The 23,022-nt window shown below is 39.9% G+C and overlaps 1 protein-coding gene across 2 annotated transcripts in view; it reads left to right on the top strand.

Moving 5' to 3' along the window:
• LOC131040492 (peptidyl serine alpha-galactosyltransferase) overlaps positions 1-23,022 on the top strand; it is an 84,705-nt gene that overhangs the window by 33,668 nt on the left and 28,015 nt on the right. The gene's annotated exons all lie outside the window — the stretch shown is intronic.

Below are 23,022 nucleotides of genomic sequence, written 5' to 3'. Positions count from 1 at the left end.
GAATTTGCCTTCTCTCCATGGGAATCCCATTTTGGCGCCCAACTGCATCCTTGGGCGCAATTTTCACTATGCCATGGATTCATGGAATTTTCCATTTGTCCTTGTCTCCCTCAGTTTGGCGCCCAATCATTTCCTTGGGCGGAATTCTTCATGCATGGAGGATTTTGATGCTTTTCACAAGTTCTAGGCTCTTCGTGAGGATATATATATGAAATATAACATTTAAGTATAAGTGGTTTCAGGTCCATAGGAATTATAATGCAAATTCTGGATTTTGGAAGTTCTTTCAAGTTTTCAGACTTAGTCAAATTTCAGGCCTTTTCGGATCAAGATGACATTGGTGGATTGATGTGAATTTTTGGACTTAGATGATTTTGCATGCTTTCCTCTTCTGGAATAGGAGTTCCAAACTTAACCATTTTTTGATTCAACTTGTCTGCCTTCTGACTCTTCCGGATTTAGAAATGGTCTTCAGGAACGTTCAGTCTTCAGCGTCTTCAGAGATATTCAGCGTTCAGTGTCTTCCTGTGAAGATCCTGCCAAAAATAGATTTTCCCAAATAGTAAGTGTTTCAAAATGTCAAGGTTTGTGCAAAATAGGTCAAAAAAGCACTTACTAAAAATAGAAACTCACTAAAAATAGAAAGTTTGATTTTTGGCAAAATGACGACATTCTGGGACTCAGTAAAATCCCTAAAAAATAGGAACTTTCTAAAAATAGAAAGTTGCTCCGTTTTGGCTCAAATTTTATTGGGAGGTTCCTTGAAGGGTCTTAATTCCAGTCGTATGTTCAGTTTTCCCAAAACCCTAACAGAAACCCCTAAAATCTAGGACAGAAGGCAAAAACCCTAAAATTCACAAAACGAGTCTTAGACTTAGTCAAATTTGCTCAAACGGAAGGCAGACTTGATCAATATGGCCCTCAAACACTTGCAAAGCAGAGAGACTAACAAGACTGCTGTGAAAAGACCCAAAAAACGCAAGCCAAAAGACCGAGAGGGCCTAAAAAGTAGGGGGTCCCCATTTGCAATGGGGCGATGTGTGAAAATGTCACAACACCGTCGAAACAGGACCTCTCTGGAATCAAGATCAAACAACCTGTACACCTTAACATCCTCACAGTAGCCAACAAAAATGAGGGGTCGGCTCTTCCACTCCATTGCTCTCCTCTGAGCATCAGGAATAAATGCCCATGCCTCACTGCCAAATACTCGGAAAAAAGAAACATCAGGCTTGTCATGAGACCAAGCCTCCTCAGGAGTCATATGTCGAATCGCCTTGTGAGGCATCCGATTTTGAATGTAGTTGGCACAATTGACTGCCTCAGCCCAAAAAGATGAATCCATGGACCTGGACTAAATCATACAATTTGCCATCTCTTGTAAAGTCCTGTTCTCTCTCTCAGTGACACCATTCTGCTGAGGGGTGTTCGCTGAATAGAACAATCAGACTGCTTCTCTACAAATGTCTTGAAGATTCGAAATGAATCAAAGACATCAGACTTGTACTTAAGAAAGTACACCCATGTGCGTTTGGAGAAGTCATCAATAAATGTGAGTACATACTTGGCCCCAAAAAAAGGAGTAGGGAATGACATGAGGTCACTTTGAATCAACTCCAAAGGTGCCAAAGCATGAGGGGCTCTTCCCTTCGGAAAGGGATCCCTGTGATGCTTGCCAAGCACACGACCATGACAAACACCATCAGTGTAGGAAATCTGTGGGAGCCCAAGAACAAGTGCCTGTGTACTCATCTATTGAAGATATTTGTAATTGACATGGCCCAAGCGCTCATGCCAAAGCTTACTCATTGAATCTGCATGTGCTATAAGAGATGAACCTGTACCCGCAGAGGGCTCAAATCCATCAAATCTGTAAAGACGAGATGCAGTATCAACACTCCCAGTAGCCACAACCAAATTAGAGTCATGGAGGTCCCGAATAACCACATCATGTGGTGAGAACTCAACTGTCTTACCAGAGCCAGAATGACAAATCTGATAAATGGACAGGAGGTTCGTCAAGATGTCAGGAAGAACCAGAAAATCCTGCAGAGTACCCCCATCCAAAGAGAGAAAACCTGAATCCAAGACTGAAAGATGAACAGAGTCACCCATTGCAATTTGTGAAGTACCACAAGAGGCAAGAGAAGTAACCAACTGTTGAGTGTGAGTCATATGGTGAGAAGCACTAGAATCTAAAATCCAAGTGGACCCATAGGTCGAAGCTCGAGCAGTGAGCATGACCTTTCCCTGTGGAAGGAGAAGACGCTAGAGGTGAGGAGATGTGATGCTGTTGCATGGCTTCCTCTAAAGCCTCTAATTGTTTCCAACACCTAGAAACTGGATGTCCTTCCTTGCCACAAAAACTGCAAGTATCTCTTGATTTCTTCTTAGTCTTGGAGGAAGACTCACCAGACTGCGAAGATTTCCCTTGTTTCGGATTAAATGGTGGTTTAGAATCAAACTTAGGAGGTGGCTTGGAGGAATGCTCATTGCCTGCAGAATTCTTCTTTGGCTTCAGTTTCTGCTTTTGCTTCTCCTTAGATGACTGAGCAACCAATGCTTTGTTCTTGGACCCTGAGAGCATGTCTAGCTGAGAAAGGTGAGACTGCTCACGAGACAAACGCTCACAAAACACATCAAAGGTAGGCATGGTAAAACGAACACCCAAGCCATCCATGGTGGAGTAGAAGCAGAGGCAAAAAATTGGAAAGGACCTCGAAGCTTTGAAAGGATCAAGTGAATGCACTCTAGGTCTGTCTTGATCTTTCCACACCCTTGGAGAACAGATCTGGTAGTCTTGAATTTGTTCAAAAAATCCTCAATGGTGGGAAAGGAATCAGGTGACAAGGAAACCAACTTTGCTTCAATCTGTAATGCTTGGATCTCATTAACTCTCCTGAAGAGAGTCTCAAACTTCAACCACATAGCTCGAGGAGTGAGCAAAGCATCAAGGTGAAACAGAAGAATCGGAAACATGTAATCAGAGCAAACCCATGGCCTCATCCATCTTGTTTCTGTGCTAAAGAATCTCAAAAAGACGCTGCAACAGAGGTTGAACCTCATCCAAACAAGACCACAACCCTCGTGCCCTGAGAAGCCTCGTGATGCGAGGCTTCCAGGTGCGATAGTTGTGTGATGTCAACAACTCAACTGAAGAATCTGCCATGAAACTCTGCACTTGTACCTGCTTGTGATTTTTATTATTATGTGATCTTTCAGAATAGACAGAAGATGCAGAAGGGTTTGTTTGTTTTGAGAGTTTTGGTGTTCTAGATTTCTGATATAAATGACAAAAAGCGAGAAAAAAACACCCCCCCCACAATAGATAAACCCAAACCCTAGTACATATTGGTGAGAATGAAGCAGTGCATAAGAAAAAAAACTTCAAACTGAAATCTCATGTACCTGATGAAATATTTGAGAAACAAGATCACATATCTAAATAGAGCATGTTGAGAGCTTTCCAACGCCTATTCGTTTTCGAAAAACGGAGTCTGTTTGCACATTCTACGGCCTCGGAAGTGCAGAAAAGTGACCCCACTTTGACTAGAAAAAAGTACAGTCAAACAACAAAATTGGAAAAACATTCCAATACCGTGAGGTCCGGCTCGAAACCAGCTTTCTAACGCCTATTCATTTTCGAAAAAACGACTCCGTATGTTCAAGATATGAAGAAAAAACCAACCCCCCCTACAAAGGCAAGAGAGAGGCTATTTGGTGGTAGGGCCGGGCAAAGGTGGCCCAGGGGCGGCGCTCCGGTGGTGGAGCGGGCGGCGCGGGGCCTGACTGCTAGGGCCGACGATGCAGGTACAGCCTGCTGCAGGCCAGGGGGCCCACAGTACCTTGCGTACCGTGGGTTGAACCCAATTGTTTTTTTGAAAAACTTTTGCCAAAGATTTTTTTTGTTTTTAAAAAAACAAAAACAAATTTCGGCCTGCATGCCGTAAAAAGGCAAAAATTGAATTTTGAATTTTTTTTCTCGAATTGCATGCTAGGGCCATACGGCCTGGTACAAAACAAAAAAATACTCCCAGAGGCTCAGGTGTCGAAAATGATCAAGCTTTATATGACCATAGGGGTTTTTGGGCCTTCTGAGCACGATGGTGAGGTCTGTTTAGGCCCAAAGTGCTCAGAAAAAAAAGCCTATCCCTAGGTGCACAAAAAAACTTCTGAAACCCCAGATATGCTTCCAATGCAAAAAAAAACTCAAAACAAGAATAGGTAGCTGCAGATTTGAAGCTCTGATACCATGTGAGAGCTGAGAAATACAACACCATAGGAGCCCAAATGATCTCTGCAAGCTGAATAAACCTGTTACAAGGAGAAGCAAGGAAGCAACAGAGAAAAACATGAACACAAGAAAATGCTCAAGAATATGAGAGCTCTGTATTCACAAAAATGTGTAATAGAATAATACAAAAGAAAGAATTCAACTTCTAATAGGTCAAAAAACCCTAAAAGGGAAAACCCTAGGCTTGCACATAATAATTAATAAAAGAATTAATTATTATGCACCTAATGTTATTTTAAGTGTAAAAGAGATAAAGGGGAACTTAATTAATTAAACAAATGTCGTTTAATTAATCAAGTAAAGACCCGATTACTCTAACACATATGACCAAGCTTACCATAATAATGACATGTGATAGCCTTCTTGGAACTCTCCTTATGTTTGCCTTGCCCTTTTTGTTGAAAGGACTCGCCTTTGCCTTTGCCCTTGTCTTTGGCAGTAAAGGCTTGTTCCCCAGTGGTTGTTTCACTATTGCTCCCAAATTGTTGCTTCCACTTGTCTTGCTACAAGAGCTTGTTGCATAGTTCATCAACCTTCAAATCAACATTGGTGGACGTAATGTTGAGAGTTTCGATGAAATGCCCATAGGATTGTGGTAATCTTTTTAACGTGATGACCACCATATCCTCTTCTTCCATCTTGCGACCAATGGCCTTCTATTAATCGCAAATATCCTTGATCTTCATGAGATGCTCCTGTAGGGACATCTTGCTGTCCATCAAGAAAGAAAACAACATATTCTTCAGAAAGAATGCTTTGCCCTTATTTGATGTTTCATGGAGACTCTTTAGATGCGTCCAAGTCTCCACAACAGTCTTGCCAAATGGCACTTTTGGAAGCATTTCATCAGTGATTGATAACTTGATGAGCATTACTACTTCCTAATTTTGCTCATCGAACTTGTCCTAGTCTTTGCCTACTGCTGTGGGATGAGCAATTTTACCCAAAACAATTTGATCCATGTATTGGTACTTGAAAATCGTGGGTGTCCTTTGTTTCCACATTTGTAATTCTTGCCATTGAAGCGTTTGCTGCCTTCCAACATGATGTTGTTCAATGACGCAATCTCTCCCGTTTTCCAAGGACATGAAAAATGAGGTCCAAAAAGAGTTGCAACAACAAACTTTGATGGTTGAAAAAGTCTGATTTTTATGGTCAAAATCAGTTAAAATCTTCTGGCACAATTCTTGAGGCGTTGAATTTTTAGGAGTTTTTTTTGAAAAACGCTTCAATTTTTATTGAGAAAAAAATCAGAAAAAAATATTGATGCAAACCCAGGTCTGAAACCCTAGGTCTAGGACCCTCGATTTTTAAAATCCTAGTTGTAGGAAAAGGACATCGGTTGTAGAGAAACATCAGCTGCAGCAAAATTGAGCAAAACCAATGCATTGAATCCCATGATCTGTGAAAAACGTGATTAGAAACTTGAAAAACAGACCATTGTGGATTTAGAATACCCACGATTTTAATTAAAAATTGTGCAAAACATTGTAAGTTGTAACTTTTCACGTTAGAAGAACAAGCGTGATTTTATGTAGATGAAAATGCCAGTCGTGAAAACTAGGTCGTGTGCAATATTACAACCCAAGTACAACAGAAAGAATTGAAAAAATCACGCCAAGTTGCAAAACACGTGATTTCCAGAACCCATGATTTTTGGTTGTGTGCTCCACCTATCGTGCAAGTAGAGATAGATGAAAATACCTTCGAAACACAACCACAATTTTATGTGAAAATTGTACCAAAAAACTGAGCTCTTATGCGCGCAATTTTTTTTTGTGAAAATAAACGCCCAGAAGAAGAAAAATTCACTGTGCTTTGCAACAAAAGACCTACGAATTTCCAGACATACGCGATTTTTAGAAGAACAGAGCCATGATTTTTCTTCAGATCCCATGATTTTTACAAAAACCCTCAAAATTTATAGATCAAAAGAATACGATTGAAAAAACTTCTAAAAAGTTTCAAAAAATCTTTTAAGAAAAGCCATAAATTTGTTTTAAAAATATTTGCCAAAAATTATAGTTGGCTCTAATACCATGAACTTGTTATGGTATTGACTGAATAACTAAGGAGAAATTAAGGGTTTTCGTCCTTAAAGCAGCTGCAGGTGGATTTATATCTAAAGTTAGGGGTTTTCATCCACTAACATGGCAAGAGAAATTAAGGGTTTTCGTCTAAGTTACCGGTTCCGGTTCGGATTCAGGTTCGGATTCGGGTACGGATTCGCGGATTCGGCAAAAAAAAATAAATTTGGGTACAGGTACGGGTTCGTCCTTACATATATATATATTTTTAAATTTTTTTTAATATATATATATATATGTTCAAACTTCAAACATCAAAATTATATATGTTCACAGTTCAAACATACAAATATGAAACATACAATGTAACTTTCCCATACAATGATACATAAATGATAACAGATAAATCATAAATAATAAATCCATAATTGCCAATGCCAATAAATATTCTGATATTGATATATCATAAATCATCAAAAATGCAAGTAGAATAGGTTGAATGCATGTTTTGATGCATGAAATGCATCATAGAGGGGCAGATTAGGGTTTAGATGTAAAAAAATAAATTAAAAAATTGTTTTTTAATTGTTTTTAATTGCTTTCTAACCCGTGGGCCCCGTTTTTGGGAACTGTTGTGACCATTTCACACATCGCCCCATTTGAATGGGGACCCCCTCTTTTTGCTCGGTTTTGCCTGTTCTTCTCTCTGCTTTTAGGGTTTTTGGGTAAGTGAGCAAGTCGTCTGGACTAGGGTTAAGCCTTAGGGTTTCCATTTTCATGTTTTTAAGCCAGAGTCCAGTCCGTTTTGAATGATTATTGAGCATCCTCCTGTGGATTGCAATTTTGGATGTCAGGTTTGTCGGTCTAAGTTCAGTCGGAATTTTGAAAGCAAGTCCAAATTTTGCCTAAGTGTTAATGATGGAATTATGAGATTTTGTCCGGGTAAATTTTGACCAAATTTTGGAAATTTTGATAATTGATCCCTGGCCTTGGAGATAACCTAATTTTGCCTTGTGAAGTGACTGAGAGCCTAAATTCGTGATATTTTGGCCTATAGAGGTAAAATCGCTCCTGTCCCTCTGTCAGGGACCATGGCGAAATTGGTATTTTTATGCATCTTGGTTATTAACTTGTTTCATTTGTCTTGTGCAGGGTCGCCAGGAGATGCAGTTGAACATAAATAGGAGGTTTTTGAAGATTTTGAGACTCAAAAATGGCAAGTTTTTCAAGGTTTAAGGTCAAATCGCTCCTGTCCTTCAGTCAAGGACCAGGGCGAAATGGCCTACTTAGACCATTTTTGGTCTTAGTTGATCAAATTAAAGCATCGAGGACGCAATGAGGGATGAAATCAACATGATGGAGCATCCAGACTTAGTCATTTGCGATGAAAAATTGAACATTTGGCCTTAAGGACAAAAATCGCTCCTGTCCCTCACTGAAGGACCGGAGCTTGTTTCTCAAAGTTACACTGTCCTTGCAGGACCAAGACGATTTTTGGATTGGAAGAGATCAAGGAGGGCATCTTTTGTCCATTGAATATAATTTGAAGTAATTTGCAAACAAGGAAATGTGTTAAAATGACAAAATCGCTCCTGTCCCTCACTGAAGGACCAGAGCTTGAAATCCCAGATCGCCTTATCCTTGCAAGATTTGAATGATTTCGTGATTTTAGAAGAACAAGGAAAGTGTGTTTCATCAGTTGAATATAACTTGAAAGGGCCACCATGGAGAAAATCGACCCAAGAAGTCAAGTTCGCTCTTGTCCCTCTGACAGGGACCAAGGCGAATTTCAAAGGTAGCTCCTATCCCTCTCCAAGGGACCAGAGCGATTTTTCCTCAAGACAAGTTTTGGGCCAAGGAAAAGTGAATTTCAAGCTAGAGATGAAGGAAAGAAAACCCAACCAATCCGTCAAAGATGATTTTGAAAGTTGGCGAAACACAATTGAGCTAATAAATGCAAAATCGCTCCTGTCCTTCAGTCAAGGACCAGGGCGAAATATACATTATCTAGCATTCCCTTCCGAATTTGGTTAAGTCCAGGCCAAGGGGCATGATGGTAAAGATGTTTGGAATGCCTCAAGAGAGAACGAAGTTGTAAATAACCCAAAAACTGGATGAAATTGCCCAAGGCGCTCCTGTCCCTCTCCAAGGGACCAGAGCGATTTTCTTAGAAGACAAGTTTTTGGCGAAGGTGAAGTGAATTTTAAGTTTGAGGCAAATAAAGGAAGGCGTAACCACTCTATTGAAGATAATTTTGAAGATTGCAAAGAGCAAGTGAAACCTATTTTGTCCTAGGCGCTCCTGTCCCTCTCCAAGGGACCAGAGCGATCTCTTCATAAGGCAAATTTCCCACAAAGTTAGAACAAGTTCCATGTTGGAGATGAGTGAAGGGGAGCATAATGAATCAATTGAAGATAGTTTTAAACGTTGGCAATGAATGATTGAGCCTATAATTGCCAAATCGCTCCTGTCCCTCACCAAGGGACCAGGGCGAAATATAGATTGTCAAGTCTTTTCCTTCGAATTTAGATGAATCCAGGTCAAGGCACAAGGTGGCGATGATGTTGAAAATGCCTCGAAGAAAGGTGAAGTTACAAAGACCACGAAATGTGATGAGAATTGCTCCAGGCGCTCCTGTCCCTCTCCCAGGGACCAGAGCGAAATCCTCAAGTTTGCCTTATTGCCTAGTATTTTGGAGCACTACTATCATTTGCAAGACTTAAGAAGGAGTAAGAAACACTGTTTTACACTTTGAAGGCAATTGAAAGTGGATATGATCAAGGATTAGCACAAGGAACTAAAGTTCGCTCCTGTCCTTCAGTCAAGGACCAAAGCGATTTTTATAGAATCAGTCATTTCCTTAAAAAACTACGTCAAGGCAAAGTTACACAAGATCAAAGATGTCTTTAGAAAGATGGTGAACAAGGAGTTAACGTCAGAAGTCGACAATTTTGAGCTCAAACACAAAGTTCGCTCCTGTCCCTCACCAAGGGACCAGGGCGAAAATCACTTGAATATCGAGTTTGTTTTACAAGGGACGAGTTAAACATGCGCAAGACAAACAAGGATGATCATTCCTTACCTCGCAAATTAATTTGATGATTTAAAAGACGAAGACCAAGGAAGAAAAGCAAAAATCGCTCCTGTCCTTCAGTCAAGGACCAGGGCGAAAATGGCTCAAAAAGGCGTTCATTCAAAAATTGAATAGATCAAGCTCAAGGTTCCCAATTAAAATGCCAGTTTGGACATGAAGGAAGTGACTTTGAACGTAAGAAGCGAAAAATACAAGACCAAAATGCTAAGGCGCTCCTGTCCCTCTCCCAGGGACCAGAGCGATATTGTTAATGTTCCAAAATCCTCCCATGATTAGGCGCCAATATTTTCGAAATGCATTAAATGCTAAGAATCGATAAAACTTGAAATATTTAATTGAATTAGCATTTAAAAATAGCGCATGAGGCATTTAATGATTAATTTAGCCTTTTAAAAAATCGAAATTATTAATTGTAAAGGCGTTTAAATTAATTAATTAATTAATTAAATAAAAGAGAGCGCTTGGGTTCTATTTTTTTTACAAAAGTCGGCCTCCTCTTTTTATTTAAATTTTGTTATTATTTGCCTTATTTCAAAGTCGGCCTATGGGCAAGTAAGGAGGTGAGCGCCTATATAAGAAGGGTATGATATGGCATTTTAAACCATCATTCAATCGTTGTTCATATGCGATTTGGGGAGGCGAATAAGAGAGAGTGAATTTTAATCCAAGGGAGAGTGCGAATTTGGTTAGAAGTGGAGCGAATTTGCTCTCAAGGTGGTGAAGCTAATAAAGGAGACGCATTTGCTAGAGGAAGTTCACGTTGAAGACTCCAATCTTCGTTTTGCCTAGGCGAACTTGCTTAATTTTGCATCTTTTCTTAGAGTTAGCTCTCAAAGTGAGGTATGGCGAAGTCCCCTTTGTCTAGATTTCCAATTTTGAATTTTAAAAATCGTCCTAGTTTCAATCTTGAATTTTGAAATTTTGAACTTCCAGTAGCTCAATCGTATTTAGGAAATGATAACTCAAAGACTTATCATGAAGTTTCCTGAATTCAATCTTTAATCTAATCTATATTTCTACATTGTAAAATCCATTACTTATTATGAAATGTTGTGTAGGTGTTACGATGGCAACCCCGAAGGCAGGAGCATCCACCAATCGTCCAGCTCTCATGAAGGAAGATCAAAAGAATGAAGAATTGGAGACCAAGATCGTGTCGAAGTGGAGCAACATTGGAGATACCAACTTGGGAAACTTCAGTACGAAGAAGTTTCGAGAGATCCCTTACATTGGCAAGCCATCACCTGTTGGAAGAAGAATAATTGAAAGTGGCATCATTAAGGCGGCCGGCTTCCCTCCAGCAATCCAGTGCCATGAGTTGATGATCGAATGTGCTCGCTATTATGATCCACAGTCCAGATCGATCGTGTCTAAGGAGGGAAACACTTTGGCTTACCTTTCAGAGGAGGCTTTAAGTGAGGCTTTCCATCTTCCAGAGCACAGAGATATGATTTACAAGAGCCTAGAAGGAGCCAGGTCCATGTACGAAGATGATCCAGACACTTGCCTAAGCATCATCAATAAGAACTGGTTACTCAAGAGTCGTCCTCGCCTGAGCAAGATTCCAAACACACCACATAGGATCGACTTCCAGGAGGAGTACAGAGATTTGATAACACTACTCAACCGAGTCACAGGAGCCCCTCAAGCCTTCTATTTTGAGAAGTGGATGTTTTACTTCATCCAAGTGATAGTTCAGGGAAAAGGAACAATTCATTGGGCTAGAATAATTAGCCATTGCTTGGACGTACAGTTAAGGAGATTGAAGGCTACCAAGTCTTTCCACATGAGTTCATACATCATATATGCCTTGATCAGGAGCTTTGAATATGCAGGATTACCTCATAGAGGAGTGATTGGAAGAGGACCCGGGGAGGTCAGAGTTTGTGATTCCTATGTTCACTTGCATCATCCACCAGGAAGTAACTACAAGTTAGTCAATGATACCTTTACGATGAACATCACTAGGACATTGCAAGGCGGGATTCATAATTGGCTATCTCAAGATGCACAAGAGCTTGTAAAGAGGTACGGTGCTTGGTTTATCCAATTTTCGAAATTTACATATATTAGAGTTCATGGATGTCCTTCACCTCCATACATGTTGCCGAGATATTCGACAGACAGAATAGTGTTACTTGAAGTAACTAGACAGTTGGCAGCTTATGCGAAGGCATTCAAACACAGACATGGAAATGGAGTTCCTGTGCCTATCATATTAGGGAATTCAGTTGAGGTATGTCCTAATGCTCTAGCCATGGATGATGCAGAGAAGGAGTTAGCTTTATATTCATTTTCATTCTTTGCCTTGAGGGAAAGCTTTGATCCTTATGGGTATATAGAAGAGACAGTCGGTAGAAAATACAAGCATGAGTTTCAGATAGAAGACTTTGTGATGAATCTCTCAGATGATTTTGAAGTAAAAAGAAAGATGCATTCTAGATTGCCTTTAGACTTCATCAGGAAATGCAAGATTTACAGAGTGGCCGACCAAGCTCAGGACAGTGGCAGACATCTTCAATCATCTTATGATCGAGAAAGCAAATCAGTGAGGCTAGATTGGAATGAACCCGAGATTGTGGATCTAGATGCTTTGATGGCTCCAGTTTTGTCTTGTACTCGTAGATGGGTTGATGTGCAACATCAAAAGTTGAGAGAGCAGGGCATATCTATGACTTTTACTTTGGAAGAAAGACCAGCTGAAGGAGGAGCAAGTGTAAGTGAAGGTAATTCTAATCCCAGAAGCACAAGCGAAGGTAACCTTCGAAGCGTAAGCGAGGGCAATCCTCATCCTAGAGGCTCAAAGAGAAAAGAGAGACCTGAGAAAAGAGAATCCTCCAAGAAGAAGCAAGAGGCCAATCGAGATCGTTCATCTGGCACATCTTCTCGACAAGAGAAGAGGACACTTGAAATAGAGGAGTCTATGGAATCAATGGTACAGAACGATAAACAGGAAGAAGGACAGGCACTTCAACGTTCATCAAGTCGATCTCTCCAAGTTAATGAGCTACATGAAGACAAGAACGATAACGAAGTGATATCTCCTCTCAGAGAAGAAGAAACATTGCCTAAGGAGATACAGGTTAAAGAAACAAGATCTGCCATCCCAGATTGGTTAAAGGAGAGACTAACAAGGGTGATTGTGATCGAGGACGAAGATAATGTGATTGATTTAGAGAGCCTTGTTGGAAATTCTCAGGAAGTGACAGAAAAGAGGAAGGCTACTAAGATGTCCAAGATGATCAGAGACGAGACAGGATCCAGGAAATAGCAGATAGCTACACCGGCAGTGGACAAGTATGAAGGTGAGATCCTCGCAGAGGAATATGATGTAGAGACATTTGAGCTTGGTCCACTCACAGCCAAACAGACGCTGGATGAGGCCACCGATTCATTTGAAGCATTAAAAGACAAGCTTAGGGAAGAAATGGAGAAAAATAGAAAACTTGAGAGAGAGGTCAGTGCATGGAGAGGCTACTTTAGCCATCTCAATCAGCTTTTGGGATGTTAGGATCCAGCAGTATCACCCGTGTAGGCACTTCCCCTTGAATCAGTTGGTGAGGCGAAGAGAGTCAGGAGTTTGGTCCAGCTTATGGGCTCTTGGATTGACAAATCTCATACAGTTGCTATTGAATTTGCAACAAGAATGATGCAGACCATTCACCGAGCTATCCAGGTTCTTGAGATCATCCACAACCTAATGATAACGGTAGCTGCCTTTGCTCATACTAAAGATGTTATCATTCCTGTCCTGCAAGTAATCAAACAAACATCGAGGAAGGTCCTAGTACAAGAAAAGATAATGGATGGAGGACCTCATAGTTTACTTCAGTGGTCAACTTTACTCCAGATGAAGGAAGTTCTCTTTGAGGACATTAATACCAAATGCAATCATGTTGAGGAGGTCATCCACCCGATTCAGGACAGAGTATTTGAGGTATTATGTACTATTCTTGGCAGAAGGATCGCAGTTGAGACAGATGTGGATTTACAAGAATTGGAAGAAAGGGTCAAGGTCATCTTTTGCAAAGATGCGAATATTATCATAGATGAGCAACGAGACCAGATGTTTACTACCATGCTCCTGATTGAGAAGACCAAAGAACTTGAACCTACATGGGACGCTGCTCTTCTCAAGGCTTTTGATCAGGTCATCCACTTGGAGGAACGAATGAGGAATCTTCCCGAGATTCCAATTGCTGAGATCGAAGGAATCGTATCTAGATTCATTGCATATGCTAAAAAGGAGCATTGGAAAGGGAATAAGATTCTAGAAGAAAGGTTGTTATAGATGACGTGGCACCTTAATTGTCATTGGTCTATGTCTCCTAGGTTTTTGTGTCAAATTTAATATTTGGCTATGCATTTAATATTGTTCAATAAAAAGGGGACTATTTGTAATAAACCCTAATTAGGGTTTAGGTGTCATAATCTTGGCCATTGATCTGGATCGTTCATTGTAATTGAGGATGCTATATATACCCTCACTCCTTTTCATTTTGTTATTAGCATTAGACATTAGTGATTAGAGATTAGAAGTTAAAAGAGAGAGCAAGTTACTTTGTAGCAAGATTGAGCTTTGAAGAAGGAATTTCAAACAATTGTTGTTTATGATGGCTTTGAGATCAATAAAATATTGAAGTTATGGTGTTTTATTGCAATTCTTGTGGCTATTTCCATGGTTGTTCGTTTTCTTGAATCATTCTCAATCAAGGTAGTATTTTAGTTTGAAGGACAAAGTGTTGGATTTGATCTTTGGTGAGATTCACTTTCCAAACCACTAGCTTCTTGTTGATTGTAGGAACGCTTTGTGTGGTCAACTGGAGAAACTTGAATCACCTAAACCTTCAATCGTCATTGAACCTTGGATATGTGCCTTTGTGGTAGTGTCTATGATCTTTGATGAATTGAAAGATCATTTGTTACCTTAGAAGATCGCATCAATTTCAGTTGAGTTGTTATTTTATGGCAATATTGAAGTTGGTAGAACCTTACCAAGTCTTGTCCACATTAAGTCATTCTTAGGATTAGACTAGAATTAATCTCTTGCAAGCCCTACTCTTTTGATCTTTTTTGAGAATTTGTTAGTATAGGAAATCCTATTTCGGAACGTAAGGCCCCTTGATGAAACAGCAATCACAACGACCACTGGTGCTTATCCACACGTAGAGACCCTACATAAAAGAACATTGGAGTCACCCTGATTCATCCTTTCTTTGCGATATCTTCAGCAATCAGAGACTTTATTCAAGAGAGGATAAGGTGCCTTTGGGTATTTTATTCTGTGTATGATTGTGTACAAAATACACGTCAACAGAATTGGCGCTAGAAGGAGGGCAGTACTATCATGCCTCGATCATTATCAAGCTGTTCATAGATAATCATATTCGCAAGGAGTTGTGCAGGACTTTTGTCCCTCCTCTTGCGCACAACAGAATTGGCGCTAGAAGGAGGGCCTAACATCCGAAATCCGAAAATTTAAAGAAGAATACATTTCAAACATGATCATGAATCACGACGGTGTTGCCACATGTGGGATTGAATCAAGTAGTGCAACCTAATTTGGAGATAGGCAACATTCAAGAGGATATTGTTTCAGGATTGAATCATCTAGCGTGGAACATAAGGAGAAGTGAAGCTGAGTATAACAAAGTGAGAATCATTTTGGAACAAGAAGAAGATAGGGCTGAAGAACACTGAAGAGTCGCAGCTAGAGAGCTTCGCAATCAAAGGAACCTACAATAATCTCCGCAAGACTTCACACTGGATCGCATTGGTTCTTTCTCGCCCGAGAAACATCAAAGACTATTGAGGTCAACACCAGGCATCAAGAATCTAAGTGAGCTTCCGTTTACTTCAAAGGCGAAGCGAGTCAAAAGAGAAGATACTCCCAAAGAATTTGAACTAAAACTAGAGGAGTCTCCTGAGTCATCACAAGTTCCGTCTCTTCAAGAACAGGTACAAGTGGCGATCCAATCAAGTATCCAGGCAATTTCTCAGACAAAAGGCCAGGCTAGTTCATCAAGTCCCTTGTCAAACTTCCAAGCCTCAAAGAGTACGATGGCTCACCATGCTCCGCCTCCTCCTCCTCCTCCTTATGTACTTAATGGCGCTACTTGGCTAATCAACAACCCATCACCATTGGAATTTGCAGTCTATCATGATATGCCAAAGAATCCAGAGCATTTCTGTTCCAAGTTCAATGTCAGTGATTTCAATCGCACAGCGGAAGATCATATCAAGATGTTCGAAGACCTTCTTCGTAACAGACGAATCGAATATGGAGATGTAGCATGTAGGCTTTTCCCCTACTCATTGGGAGAGGAGGCATACTTTTGGTTCATTCACTTGCCTGCAGGGTCAATCAGGACTTGGGACGCGATGAAAGATGCATTTATTGCAAAGTTTGGTATACCAACCACACCAGCTGAGTTGTATAGACAATTTGTTGAAGTCCGAAGGAGAGAACATGAGCCAATCACTTCTTTCAACAACAGGTTTCACCGCGCATACACGATGCTACGACATCCTTATCTCATTGCGGACCCAAGGGAAATCTACTATGGTGCTTTGGATCATCTCACTGCTATGTTTGTAAGGACACATCCTATCCCAAATGATCTAAACGCAGCATATGCAAAGGCTATTGAAGTTAGTAAGCACATGGGACAGAATATCATTGGGCCACTACTACACATGGGACCTGTCGCGGCACCAAATCAAATGCAGACAGTTGGAATGGCATTGGCTAACCAGACTCCAGTTATGAATCCGATTCCACAAGCAACATATCCGAGCGTACAGCCGACAAACCAGTTGGTCCTTCACCCTGGAGTTCCGATTTCACAAGCTCCACCAGCACAACCTGTGTACCTGCAAAATGCCACAAGCTCATCAAGAACACAGGAAGAAAAGGATGAAATGAAAGAGTTGATTGAACAGGTCAAGAAACTGTCAACCGAAGTAACTCATCTAAGGAACCAGAATAATCAACTCCAAAGTATGTAGAGGGCCAACCATGGTCAACATACAAACAATCAAAATTTCCAAGGAAATAACAATCAAGGTTTCAAAAATAATTATCAAGGAAATAATAACCAAGGCTTTCAGAGGAGACCATGGAATACAACTCCCAATAATGGAAATGTGGTGACGCCACTAGATAACCCACCAAATTCTCAGAATCAAGAAAATCATTCTAACAGCAAAGTGTTTCTAGCAGAGGCAGCCTTGTCCAGTTGGTGTAGACTCCATAATACGAACCAACATTCTGAGTTACAGTGTCCTGAATTCAAGATCGCCGCCGACATATTTCAGCAAGAGATGCGTAGCAATGATACACCTGAAAATTCGCCCACGATAGGATACGAAATGGTCCCAACCACGCGGTACGATCAAGCCATGATTGTTGAAAGCTGCAAGTATTCACAAGAAGAAAGTAATCAAGTACGAAATGGGAGATTTCCACCAGAATTTGCTAATGGACCAATGATACCACCAGGTTCCTAGTTCCCACCTGCATCTGCAAACGGACCCATTGAAGACTCAGAGTATTATTTTCCACCTTTGAACAACAGTGTCCTAGTTGAAGGGATAAAGGAGGTATTTCACCAGTCCTCAGGAGGTGTGAACCAAAAGGTTTATCATAGAAATCAGAGACTTTATTCAAGAGAGGATAAGGTACCTTTGGGTATTTTATTCTGTGTATGATTGTGTACAAAATACACGTCAACAGGAACCCATGGGCTTGGGTTCACCCGAGTCCTCCTGGGTTCGCCCTGGGTCCCACCCGGGTCCTGCCCAAGCGGCTGGGTTCCCTGTGGGTCCTGTCACACAGGACCCACAGGGAACCCAGCCGCTTGGGCAGGACCCGGGTGGGACCCAGGGCGAACCAGGCTGGGACCAGGACCGGGCAGGGACCAGGACCAGGACCCAGCCAGTTTAGGCAAGAACCGGTAACTGAGGTTTTCGTCCTTAAATCTTTCGTCACACAGGACCCACAGGGAACCCAGCCGCTTGGGCAGGACCCGGGTGGGACCCAGGGCGAACCAGGCTGGGACCAGGACCGGGCAGGGACCAGGACCAGGACCCAGCCAGTTTAGGCAAGAACCGGTAACTGAGGTTTTCGTCCTTAAATCTTTCGTCTTTGAAGGGTTTCACCCTCGGTTTGCTGAATAATTTACAAGGAAAAATATATCATATGTCTTCACCCATTGATGCTTCTTCCGCTTGATTTATCTCCCTTTTATACCCCCTTTTGTCCAATAAACATAACCCTTTGCATGCCTTTTGGCTTTTAGTTATTTATTATTTAATTTAGGAAAATCACATGTATGAGTGTAATCACCAAATTATTATTATTAACTAAAGGATGGCTGCTAAATTTATTGTCGTTGCCTAAATTAGCTTTTGACCAGCTTTTATCAATAGTTATAACTTGCAGAAATCGAGAGAATAATATTTAAAGCTAGGGCCTTTACAATCCACCCTTCCCAATACTGCTTATTTTCAAGCAATTTTAAATTGGTTTGATCAAAGATATCTTCTTCCTCCTACGTGGCATCCTCCATAGGCAGGTTCTTCCACTTAACTAAATATTCTGGAATCACCTTATTTCTTAACTTCCTTTGTCTCATGTCAATGATTGCTTTGGGTTCCAAAATCAATTTACTCTCATCATCAAGTGGGGTAACTTTGGGCATGGCGTAACATGTTGGCCTAGCACTTTCTTGAGGCAGGATATGTGAAAGACATTGTGAATTCTATTGTTTGCTGGTAACCCCAATTCATAAGCCATCTCTCCTAATATTCGTGTAATCTTATAAGGCCCATAGAATTGCGGCTTGAGCTTCTTTGCACCACTCCCTTTGAGGGAAGATTGCTTATAAGGTTTTAATCCTAGGAGAATCATGTCCCCAACTTCAGATGTTCTTTCCAACTTGTGGTGATCATAATATATCTTTTGCTCATTTTGGGCTTGTTATAAGTTTTCTTTGAGGGTGTTTGAAATATCCACTCTGTTGCACCAAGGGACTCTACCATCTGGGAGAATCAAATTCACAAATGGTAATGCCTCGTAACAATATAGTGTTTTGAAGGGAGTCATACTAATTGACATATCATGGATGGAATTGTAATAATGTTCTCCAAGATCAAGCCATTTTTACCCAATGCTATTAGTCGCCTTGTAACAAAATTCCTTAAATACTCTTTAAGCTATTTGCTCACAATTAGACTTTGTCTATCTGTTCGTGGGTGGTAGCTAGTGCTTGGGGTTAATTCTGTTATAGTCAACTAAAAAGTTCTTGCCAAAATAAACTAACAAATTTACCATCTTTGTCACTCACAATAGTGTTAGGCAGTCCATTTAGTTTTAACACTTCTCTAAAGAATAGACCAGCCACTTGTGGAGCTCTATAGTTGAAAGACATGGCACTGAAATGAGCGTACTTGGTAAGTCTATTCACGACCACAAAGATACGATCCTTCCTTTGTACTTTAGGCAAACTTGTGATGAAATCCATCAAAATGCTTTCCCACTTTTGTTTTGAAATTGGTAGGGGTTGTGAAATATCCCCAGCAGTTGGTAGACTGAATATGCAAGGAATATTGACAAACAGTTGGCCGTCAACCTGCATGCTATGTGGATTTTACAACTGGTGTGTTATGCTGTACGATTGTCTCAGAGTTTTCAGATTTGTTTTGGAGACTCAATCACAAGTTTACTTCGAAGTATGACTTACAAACAACTATTCAATGACAGCATAACCCCTAGGATGAATGTGCAACTAGTTCTCAAAGTGATTACACCAATTTGGAAACAAAATCACTCTTTACAGCTGACTGTAATTTAATCAAACAGTTGGCATGAAACTGCAGATAATGAACAATGATATGTAAATTAATTTACTCCTTTATATAAGAGTCAATTATGCTCTTTGCAATAGCCAAATCAATGCCCAAAACACTTAGCAAAGTTCAATGATTTACTCAGAAAATCTGAGGACACATGACAGCCATGGATACATGCATATAACTGATTAATACAAGGAAATACTGATGCTGATGCTAAATAAACCTGACTTGAATTGCCTAGCCTTGAGGATGAAGAAGCAAGCAATATTCCATTCTTTGGAGCCTCCACTAAGCCAAATTGAATTATTTTACCAAAATTGCCCTTGCTGCTGAACTGCAGATTTCTATCACTTGATTGACAGCAATTTGGTCACCTTTCAATCACTAAACTTTAATGTTGACCTACCCAAATAATATCGCACTCCTCCAATGGTGGATTTGCTGTTTGGACAAGGCAATATAAGCAAAATCGTGGGTAATGGAGGTCTGGTTTGTACTTGTTCTCAGATCTGATTTGACCTCTGAAACCTTCTTATTGTTGAAATGTAGCTAGGTTGAATCCCTAGCTTAATTAATTTAATGTGGCCCTTGTAATCATTTAATGTATAGGGCTGGGCCCAATTTGGATGCTTATGTAACTTGCATATTGCTTAATTATATCATGTAATTGGGCTGGGCCCAAATGGAACTTAATGTAACTTGTGAACATTGAAAGGGCAGGCCCTATTTTGGGCACTCAATTTATGTGACTTGTAATGGTTATGGGGCAAGATCCTTTATGTAACTTGTAACTCAAAAGGTCGGGCCTTATTGAACATGTAACTTGTAACTTGTAAATTATATAGGTCAAGGCCTATTTGTAATGCATAGGAAATACGTTTGAATTATTGTAACTTGGTGGCAAAATACACAAGGCCGACCAAGTATTATGTTATGCTTAATCTCCTATATGTAAGGAGACTTGAGGATCACAAACACAATCTAAGCAAGCGAACTTATGACTGCTGCTACACAAGGTCTACTATCTAAGCGAACTAGGTCTGCTACATGATCAACATATGCAACATCAGCGAATCTACAAGTGTGACGAATTTATACAAGGGCTGCTGAAGTTGTTCAAGGGCTGAGCGAAGCAATTCATGTGCTGAGCGAAGGCATTCAAGAGCTGCCAAACTATCATATGAGGTTGACGAACTATCTTCTAGGTTGGGCGAACATCATATAGGCTGAGCATACTTCCATTCAAGGCTGACAAATTCATATGAGGATCAGCGAATTTCACTCAGGGTTTGGGTCTGCACATATATTCTGAATGATTTGATCATATTCAGATCTGATCAGGACATCAGATAAGTATGTTTAGTTGACATTCATATTTGTGCCTTAGCTAGGCTAAGTTGTAACTGTTTTCTGCCCTTAATAATATTCAGATTTGAGACTTTGGTTGCTGGGTTTTTCCTCCAAGAGGGAGGTTTTCCCAAGGTATATTTGTGTTGTGTGCTTTGCATTACTGTGTATTTTGTTTCTGCTACCTATTTGTAAATCTGATCACTAAAAACTAACACTTTTTACTTCTCCCAAATGCTCCTAAGTGAATCGCCTTATGTGCCCATTGCTAGCACTATCCTTCAATGAATGTCTTGATGCTTCAACAAGGAGATAATAGCAAAATCATGGGATAGAAGGGTATGACTCAATCTTCTTCAGACTGGTCTATCAGCTGCAAACTTCACTCAATCCTCCTTCAAAATTACGAAGGTGACTCGCCCTTTGTCCTTAATACAAATCGATGCTAGTGAGGGCCAATTGAGCCAGATCGTGGCTTTCCCCAAATCTGATATGAATCTGAAGAATAACTGAGTTTAAGAACTCAGGAAATGTAGTGCAATTAGCTCTAAATGGTAGAATTGTTGTAGACACTTTGATGCCCAAAAATATCTTCAATATGAACCCAAATATAACCGGTCCTTGGCCACCAATGAAGCTCAATTGAGATGACTGAAGTATCACCTCCTCAATGCAACCCCTCGAGAGATCTTTCACTCCCTCAGTTATGCTATCAATGGGAGTTTTCGTTCCCAAAGACAATATTATGCACAAACCCCTTGGTTCCACAAAACCCAAATCAATATCAAAATCAATTTCCAAGTTGCCTTGTAGCTCAACTAGATCTCCCTTCATACTTTTTCAGTCCATCTCTAGAAGCTTCTATATTATTTCATTTAAGTGACTTTATGATATAATATTTAATTAAGTCACTTTATTAAATTAATTAAATATAAAGTCATCTTTTAATTTTTAATTTATTTGATAACTTTATAAATAATTAACTTATAATTATTAATTAAAATAATTAATTAAGCTATCCATATGAAATATCAATAATTTGGACAACTTAACTAATTAAATTAATTAATTATTCTTACTCCAAAAATGGGGACATTATAAGTTGTAACAAACCAGATGGAAATGTTTATTCTACCATGTTTTGTTGACAAACTATACATTCTTTGACACGCTTGAAGACATCCCCTTTGAGGCCTGCCCTTGAAAATTTCACTTGTTTATATGTTTTATAGTATCCTTGATGACCTGCCAGAGGGGTGTCATGGTAGGCTCTCAAAATATTTTCTCTCATCTTTGATCCCGAGACTAGATATATTTAGTCTTTATAGAGAATGAGCTCCTCAACTACCTTGTACCTGTCGTCTTGCAACTTGCTTTTCCAATATGTCATTAGGCAATGTATCTTTGGCATGCTCTACTAATATAGGCATTTTCCAATCAGTATAAATATCTGTCATAGAACATAATGTGACCTTCGAGAAGAAGCATCAGCTACAATATTATTCATTCTCTTCACATACTCAATATCAAAATCATAAGCTTGTAACTTTCTTATTCATTTCTTTTGCCTATCATTCAATTCTTTTTGATTTAGGAAGAACCTTAGATTGTTATGGTTTGTCTTAACCACAAATTTCCCACAAACCAAGTATTGCCTAAATCTTGCTAATGCATTCATGATAGAGAGCATCTCTTTGTCATAAATAGAGTAATTTCTCTTGGATTCCTTGAGTTTACGACTCTCAAATGCTATTAGGTGTTTATTTCGCATTAAAACTGCTTCAATGCCTTATCTTGAAGCATCACATTTTAATTCAAATGGGAGTGAGAAATCTGGAATGGCTAATACAAGGCAGGAACTCATTACCTCTTTGAGCTTGTCAAAAGCTCTTTGTGCCTCCTCACTCCATGAAAATGCTCCTTTTCTAGCTAAGTCTGCTAGTGGGGCAGCCAACTGTGAGACAATGTGACAAACCTTCTATAATAGCTACATAGTTCCACAAATCCTCTCAGATTTGATAGTGTCTTAGGTTGAGGCCAATCTAGCATCACCTTGATTTTCTCTTCATCCATGTTGATGAAGCAGGAAGCAGTAAGGAAGGAACCTGGGAAACTACAAAAGAAAGGGAAAATAATGCCAAGGGATTCATATACTCATGAATCATAAGTGAAATTTGAATTTTTGGATAATAAATATTTGTCTTACTTCCTTGCAGTCAATAATTTGATTTGGAGTATTCACATGCTGTTATTGTATAATGCTAATGTAGGATATGGAAACTATGGAGTTTCATCCTAATTTCGGAAGTTTTGAATTAGATTTTGGTATGTTTTATGCCATTGTTTTATAAGCTAAGTGATATTTTTCCTAGCAATTGCTTTTCCAAATATGGCATTTGAAGTTT

Source organism: Cryptomeria japonica, chromosome 9 (genome assembly GCF_030272615.1).
Source record: "Cryptomeria japonica chromosome 9, Sugi_1.0, whole genome shotgun sequence".
NCBI classification, from domain to species: Eukaryota; Viridiplantae; Streptophyta; class Pinopsida; order Cupressales; family Cupressaceae; genus Cryptomeria; species Cryptomeria japonica.
This window is presented reverse-complemented; position numbering and strand designations above follow the sequence as displayed.